Below are 8875 nucleotides of genomic sequence, written 5' to 3' on the forward strand. Positions count from 1 at the left end.
AAGAAAAAAAAAAGATGCTGGCAGAGCCACAAAAGCTTTTAAAACAACATGTGAAAAATCAGCAGTTCTTTAACAGTTAGCTTGTCATTTTTATTTGCCTCTTCAGATGGTGGCAGCGGTTGTCTTTCAGGCTGTGCCAGCTGGGATCGGCCGCTGGCTGGAAGACGCAGGCCTGGCCCCGGTTAGCACTCTTATTATCATCACCACACACTGTAATTCACATGCCAATCACGGTCCTTAGCAGCGCAGGGCCGAGGGGAGAGGGGTTGGTTAGAAGGGGCCACCGGCTGGGGTGATGGGCCGTCTGGGGTGGAGATCGTACGCTGAATACTTCCAGCAGGCCCTAATCGGACCTTTCATTCCCACATCTCGGCAGAATGAGCCTGGATAGGGGTATGATTGGTTCTACAGGGCTGGAGTGACCTCTGAGGAAGGTTATACTGTCAGAGTTTGGCCGGTCTGGCCTGGCTCGAGTTAGACAGGATAGATTGAACAAAGAAGGAGAACAGAGGAAATACTGTTAATCCAGCAAGAATTCTACCTTTTTTACGCCAAAAGTCACAAAGATGAAAACGCCGGTTTAGGCCCGGAGAACAGTGGGTCTTACTATACATGAAAAGTTTATGCAGCATGATTCGAAAGGAAGAGGATGTTTGTGTAATGTTTTTATTCTAGTGTTTTTTTTTCCTCCAAGTAAACTCTGTGACCTTCTCCAGATTAGAAAGTCCCAGCTCTTCGTATTCTAACTTGGCTTAACAATGTGCGTTTGAAGTCACGTAATTACACAGATTATTTGTCGCTAAATTAGGCTGCGTTCACAGCAGCGGTTCAAGAGCCAGAGATAAAAAAAAAAAGCGTCAAACGTACGACACGCGATGCTACGCGACAAACGAGACTTGCCACATGTCAAAGATGAGTTGGCTTCATTGTCTTTTTCTTTTTTTTAATGCTCCAATAATAGTGTGTCAGTAAATGTATTGGCCAATCACATGCATTTGTTTTCACCAGACTGGAACCAGTATACAGTACATATAACCGCCCTGAACTAGGGCTTATCTCTGTGAATATTATGGTATTTGGCATTTGTTTGAAATCACTTAGAGAACTGTTTATCCAACCGTTTTTTCACTTTGAAGGTTGGGCTTTGCAGGAATATTGAATTGTATTGTGTTGTACTGAAACATGTTTTTATTGTCCTGACAACCCCATCTTAGTCACTGGACTTGGCTGAATAACGGAAAGACTTAAGAGTTTAATTCAGTCCAGGTTAAAAGCACCAAGACCTACAGCACATCCTCCAAAAAGATCACACAGTTGAATTATCACCTCCAAACTGAACATCAGAACAATCGTGAACGGAGATTTAGATTCAGTGACTGTAATATTCGTTGTGTTCAAATGACCGAGATCTGTCAAACCGCGGACACATTGTCAATACTTGTCAGGAGGATGAATTCATTCATGTTGTTATGTAGTGGAATGGTACTCAGGTTTTTCTACATTTGTTGGATTGAAGTAACAGTTAGCAGAACAGAAAAAAAAAATTATTCTATTCTACTTCAGGCACAAGTGACACGAAGAGAAGAATTTGCTCTCTGGCATAAAAACCTAACTCTGAAGTGATGGAACATCTGTCACTAACTCTGCACAGCTTGTGATTTTGTGTCACCACAGAAACTAACTTTGGTATGATGTCATTAGTAAGTAATTTCATGATAGATGGTTACCTAACAGACGTTTAACAAAGATTTATTTAAATTAAACCTACTTATGTAGATGATATGACCAATAGTGCTACTGTGCTTTTATTGCGTTTGTGCTACAAAGAGGTTGCAAACATAACACGGGCCACATTTACATGGGTACTGGTATTTTTGTGCTACTAATAAATAAAGAGGCCTCATGTGATCACCTCTTTCAGCTGGATTGAGACGGTTGATGTAAAGCACTATAATAATAGGTTCAATAGGAAAATATTAATACCTGTGGAGTATCATCTGATAGTTTCTGTCTAGTGGCGCCCATTCTTTCTGTGGATGTTTTCCCCACATGTGGTATATCATCAAATGAAAGTCTATAAGAAGTTGCTCAAACAAGTGTTTGAAAAGGTGAACTAAGCTGAGTCCATGTCAATGAAGCTGGGGATAAACTTCTTCTGGTATGCACCGATCATCCGTAACATTAAAACCACTGACAGGAGACGCAAATGACATTGACCATCTTGTGTTAATGCAATGTTCTGCTGGGAAACGTTTGGACCTGGCTGGCTTTCAGATGACACGTAACACCCACCTAGACCAGACCAGGCACCCCCACCCCATAGCAATGACACACCTTAATGGCAGCAGGATGTAACCTGACACAGACACACACACAAAAACGGTTTAGGAACAACTAAAAAAAAAAATTAAGAACAGCACAAGGTGTCGACCTGGCCTGCAAATTCATTAGATCACTAACTGATCAAGTATCTGTGAGATGCACTGGAACAAGCCTGATCCACAGAGACCCCTCCCCTCAACCCACAGGACCCAAAGGCCCCTGATATTCTGTTGCCAGACACCACAGACCCATGTCCACTCTCTGATGAGCCAAAACTGTTTTGGAGACACAAGGGTCCCTACAAAATATTGGGAAGCTAGTCATAATATTACGCCTGATCACTGTGTATGTCGCCAATTCTGTTTACCACAGCCTGAAAAAACACAAAACTTTCAAGTTTGATAAATGTTTTCGAGCGTCTAAACACCTACTCATTTTATTTCATCATTTTATTTTGCGTGTACAGTTATATTGGATCCACTGATCAGAATTATGGATGATATATTGTCCATGCAAACACACGGCACATTAACTCACCCACAAGTGAGACCTAAACCCGTTGGAGACTAAGCTTGTGGTCCCTTGTGACTCCACTGAGTGCCATCACCATTGACACCGTGTGACACAACACCTGCGGGCATGAGAATTCACATGTAAGGTTTTGACACTGACGTTTGAGGCAGGAGAGACTAATTAATCCAGTTGCTGCAACAGCGAAGCCAAAACTCACTAGAAAATCCCTTCGGTCATATCCAGAATGTCCTCACATTTATAGAAAGCCTTTCTTTTTTTTTCCTTTTCTGACTTTATTCCCACCCCAGGAGACTTTCTGCGGGCCTTTAGAGAAACTATAATTTAAACTCTGCCAAAAACGGGAACTCAAAAGACAACATGCTATTTCAATCAAAAGCCCAGTTCTTGCCCCATCATCCTGTCTGCCAAAGCACAGCGTACTGTAACTCTCTCTCTCTCTCTCTCTCTCTCTCACAGACACACACACACAGACACACACACACAGAAACACACACACACACATAAAAAGCCCGCTTGCCAACGTGTGGTTTGCATTCACGATGCCTTAATGCCTTGTGGTCAGGGCTCTATCAGGGCCATGAGAAATGATTTATTAGTGGCTCCCGCCTGTATTTATAGATAATGAGCCTCAGTCAGTGTTAATAAAGAGATCCATTCTCAGCATGGAAACGCAGCACCTCTTTAAGGGATTACTGTCACTGCTACACAATAGCTCTTCCTCCAAAGATAGCAACTGTTGTGTATTGTGTGTACACTCTTGCGCTGTATGTTGCGTGAGCACGACGACAGGCTGGGGCAGGACAAACAATCCCTCCATCCCTCTTAACACGGCCTCATTCATTATATACACACATTTATCTTCACACAGAATTCCTTTCCCATTATTGTTGCAGTCGGAGCTTTTCAATCTCGTCTCCGGGCTCGCCGCTGATCTGTTTTTTTATTTTATTTTTTATTTTTGTTTTATAGAAGCTGATTTCCTGCGGCTCAGACGTTGGAGAAGAGCGAGGCGGCCTCAGTAAGAAGCGCTCCCCTCGAAGGCCTGCTTTTGCACTTTCATCTGTCTATGTGTCAGTCACATGTTAAGAGCTGCGTGTGTGTGTGTGTGGTGATGACGATGATGAAAGGGAGACGTGGAGACACATGAGAGCTCCAGCGGGGAAATGTATTTGTGTGACATCATTCTGTCTCCCTCTGGTTCCAATCAGCCCATCCTCCACCGTTAATGACACCTGATAGATTAATGACTGATAAAGAGTGTGTATGTGTGTGTGTGTGTCTGTGTGTGTGTGTGTGTGTTTAGCAGGGGCCCACAGAAAGCCCGCAATCAGACAGCTCTCAAATTAGCGCTCCATAACTACATCCTGACCAGGGCTTAGACTTCTGAAACGCAGGAAAGTCCTTCCAGACAATCAGACACACACACACACACACACACACGCACACACAAGCTATCAGTTTCATCCACAGTGTATCACATCACATTTGACTTCTCTCTAGCATGGTGAACTCTGACATGATGAGAAACTGTGGTGGTGCCGATATCCTCCAAACTTCCCCTCCCTTGAGCGTGCACACACACACACACACACACACACGCGCGCACACACACACGCACGCACACATAAACCCACAAACATATCATCACTACACCCACACACAATGATGCCCTTAGTTATCATATGAAATCATCCCTCCCTGCAAACGAAGACACATTCACGACGTTTGAACATTGTTCAAAACTTTACAATCCATCCGAACACATTTTAACCTACACTAGGAGCTAACTCAGCACCCCCGACCGACTCACTGACACTAAGCACGCTGACACCTGGGAGCTTCACAGTTCGTCCACGGTTTACTTTCAGCCACAAATTGGTCCGTTGAAATGGTCGGCGGTGGCTGGCACATGAGCAGAAGTTGCAGAGAGAAACCAGTGTCACTCCTCCCTCCACATTTTCCCTGTCATCTTAGGATATAAAGCAACGGCCTTGCAGCGGCCTCTTTCCTAACCTCTGCAGCCTACTAAAACCTTATTAGGGGCATTTTAGAGTCCGGCGGGGACTATAGCCTTGTGGCATTCAGCCACAAGAGTTTAAGTCTGTCATTCCTCTGGTGTAACCACAGCGTGATGTGAGGACGGTTTGTCTCCGAGTCCAGCGAAGGAGCTGGAATAAAAAGCCTTGAAACGACCTCTGTGTCATAATTGAAGAAAAAATACAGAGCGGTTTGTTTGCCCTTCAGTGGAAAGGTGCTCTATATGTGTGTGTGTGTGTGCATGCGTGTGTGTGTGTGTGTGCATGCGTGTGTGTGTGTCTTTCTGCTTCTCCTGCGAACCTGACCGAAGGTGACGTCACAGAATCTGGAAATGATTCGGCCAGGCCATGATGCTATTGGCTACCATTCAGCAAAGGGTGTGTGTGCGCGTGTGTGTGTGTGTGTGTGTTGCTTCTACCAATGAAAAGTCAACATGGCTGAGGTGCTCTGGAGCGGTCTCATGATGAGGTAATTTCCCAAGAGTTTGAGCCCCAGGAACATAACAGACAATCGTTCGTTTCCATCCCTCCATTCTTCTCTGTCTGATTCTTCTACTTTTCTCTTCTTACCTGCGCCAGTTGTGTACCTTTAATTGCATGTCTGACCCACATTTTCCTTCTCCCACTCACTCTGTTTTGACTCATCCCTCAAAAATCCTTTTCTCCCTTCATCTCGTCATTCTTTCTTCTTCGGTGCATGCAGACAAGATGGACAAACGGGTACAAAACACTCATTTATCATGAATATTACCAGCTTGTTCATTTCTAGCTATAACTTAAAGCAGGGGGTCTTCAACGTTTTTCAGGCCAAGGACCCTCAAACTAATGGAGAGATTAAGTATGGACCAACTACTTTCTGTATGTGCTATTTAGAAACATGCATTATTATTTTGCATTCAATATTAAGCTATCCCTTATCCCTTTACTAAAATATGTTGGATTCATTTAAATTTAAATTTGTGAGGGGACATAAAAAAAACGTAAAAAATATGTAATCAACCAAAGATTTTAACCCCCCCCCCTTGCCAAAGCATAATCAGTTTCCAAAAGCATTACTACATTAAATCATTGCATATATAAATGAAAACATACTGTAAAATGTCATTTTGCTAATGCTAGGCTAATGCTACATTGTATGACTGTATGTTTGCGCCATAACAGTCACTTTGTATTTACTTAATTTGATATTTGGCTAGGGTCCTACAGGGGTTTAAGCTAACTTTAAGCTAGCTAGCAGCTATCTAGGTCTGATTAATGCTGCCTTAAGGCTCATTTAGTGAACTGTGGGACATAGCCGCCATAACCTACACCACCCAAACCTTCGCCATCCAAGTGCTAGGATGGAATGGGACTTGTGGAGCTTGTGGTTGAGATCGCTGGGAAGTCGTGTAGACAAAATACTTGACGTCCAAATTGTATCATTAGCTATAAGACATCTGCTAGGTAACTGTTGGTGTCTAGAAACCACAGAGGCTAACAGTTGGGAATCTTAGAGATAGTTAACTAAATTTAGACAAATGCTAAGGCACAGTGGCCTTTTGGTATTCAACAATTTACTCAGATATTTTCCAACATAAGGAAGAAACCTGCATTTGACTAAATTGCAATGCAATAACTTACACCTGTAAAAATTCATGAAGTCTGACCTTCATGAAAAGTTCTACTTATGAGATTGAGAGTATTACAAGAGAAGGCGGTTCATAGAGACTTTGACTATAGACATTTTTGTGACCACGGCGAGCGCAACCCCATTTCAATTCAGTTTAAAAATCTGAAAAGACTTACGAATAGCTGGTGCAACCTGATCCTGATCTTTACTCTGATGTTCCTCCCTCAAAGCTAACCCCGCAGAGCTCCTTCACCATGAAATTATTACATTTCCCTGAGGTGAGCCAAGCTGAGAGGATGAAGCGCGCAAGACGGGGCCGTGCTATGAGAGAGCGAAGGTAGCTTTAGAAGCTGATACTCACAGGAAAGAATCATTTGTCACCCTTGTCTCGAAGCCATATGCGATTGCCAGAAGTGTGTGTGTGGCGGGCCAAGGATCATGAGAGTGTGATGCACGCTGATTTTGAGAGGAGGGGTAGGGGGGGCGGGGGGTCTGAAAGGGCCTTTGAAGCATCATCACTGGTCTGCCCAAGAGATCTACTCCTCCGTTCCTCCGTGTCCCTCTGCTCTCGCTCTCTGTTTGACCACTAAATGTTCTCTCACTTGAGGCACATGGTGATTATGGTGGATCCACTTGAAGACATGTCAGTGACGTTATGAAGCACTGAGCAGTGTCTAAATTTTTGGTTCAACGCAACTCTGTGGCCAGCTGTTACCATAGCAGCTTTCTCTCTCTCTGCTATATGCAGGATTTGGGAGCAGCGAAAAGGGACAAAGTCATTTGTCACTTGCGGTTTCGCATGTCTGGTATTGAAATTGATGACAAATCTACGAGGTGCGGGTCTGTACGTGTGTTCATATTTGTTGGCCCGGGGAGCGGGTGATGTCATGCACAAGAGCTTCTCTTTTCTCACACTTTATGAAGCCAGCCATGCCCCTGCAGACTTTCACAGTTTGCTGACACTGCAGGCAACGGGTGCGTGCGTGTGCGTACACACGTGCACGAGTGTGTCGCCTGTGTATTTTTATTGCTTTTATTGGACTTTTGCTGCAGACCACAGGAAAACATTGGCATTCAGACTCCGTCATACAGGCCTGCCATTTACCATTACCCGACGCTCCCTGTCTCTGTGTGCCTGTGCACAACAAACACGGGTGTCCCTTTGTGGGTGTTTTTGCTCTTTCCAGTTTGAGAGACACAGAAATCCTAGTAAGCGTGTTAGAAAGTTTGAGATGTAAACTGGGTGGACGGCGGGTTTAATCTGCCATTAATCAGCTCCTCGGAAAACTCACTCAAGCATCAGAAGCTGCAGATTGCTCTGCCTCTCCCGGTAACTCTCGCTCCGTGTTTTTCCCAGTCATCACTTCACTCTCTCCCCGAACCACTCTATTTCACCCCCCACCTGCTTCCAAGCTTCTCCCTCCAATCATTCCCCGTTTCCTCCTGGAACAAGAGTGCAGCCGCTCCCTCGCTCTCTCCTCTGCCTTTTTTTTTTTTTTCTGCCTCTCTGTCTGTTGTGTGTGATGCCGAGAAGCCCTCAGGATTAAATCTAAGTCTTTTGTTTATCATCTCAGCTATTACTGCTAATGCTGGCTCTCCCCCCCGCTTGCAGCGTGTGTCCACGCACTCATGTGTGGGCAAGCTTTCAGATCAAACACAGCGTAAGACGAGCCCATAAACAAGCCTTCAGGACCACTTAGGATTTTCAGGCAGAGTCGGTGTTGAGGGGGCGCGCGGAGGGGGGACTAGGTACAGAAATCAGCTGCTCTGTTTATGTACCTTTCAGTGGTGATTACCGGTCCAATCTGTCTGTTTAACAGAGGAAATATCATAGCCCTGCAGAGTGCGTGCGTGCTTGGGGTTAGTGTGTGTTTGTGCGAGTTGGAGATGCTTATGGTACAGTTGCAGTGCAGAGGGCTGGAGGGATGCCACCGAGCTGCATGGAATTACAGCGCTGGTGCTGCACTTAAGTGTTTATTTACTCATATGTACAAGTCTAACTGAGGAGAGCGAAAGCAGAGGAAGCACAAGACCACCACAGGCCAGAGACAGAGAGGGAGGACTGAGGGTATGTGTCAGACGCACTGTAGAGACTTGGCACTGGCCTCGGTTTCCACATGGTGCAGTGAAGGCTGTGCACTGTGTGTGTCAGTGTGAGTGAGCAGACACGCCGGCTGGTAGTGCCCTGCATACAGGAGGGTATATATTTACAGAGTCTGTTTGCAGAGTGGAATATTCACAGAGATGAATAAGCTACATTATACACTCCAGGTATCATTTTCATTACATTACATTACATTACAGTGCAGGGTTCAGTCGTTTTATGTTATGTACTGGCATTAAAGCGCAACTGGTCTCATGAATGGATGCTGAT

Source organism: Mugil cephalus, chromosome 5, assembly GCF_022458985.1.
Source record: "Mugil cephalus isolate CIBA_MC_2020 chromosome 5, CIBA_Mcephalus_1.1, whole genome shotgun sequence".
NCBI classification, from domain to species: domain Eukaryota; kingdom Metazoa; phylum Chordata; class Actinopteri; order Mugiliformes; family Mugilidae; genus Mugil; species Mugil cephalus.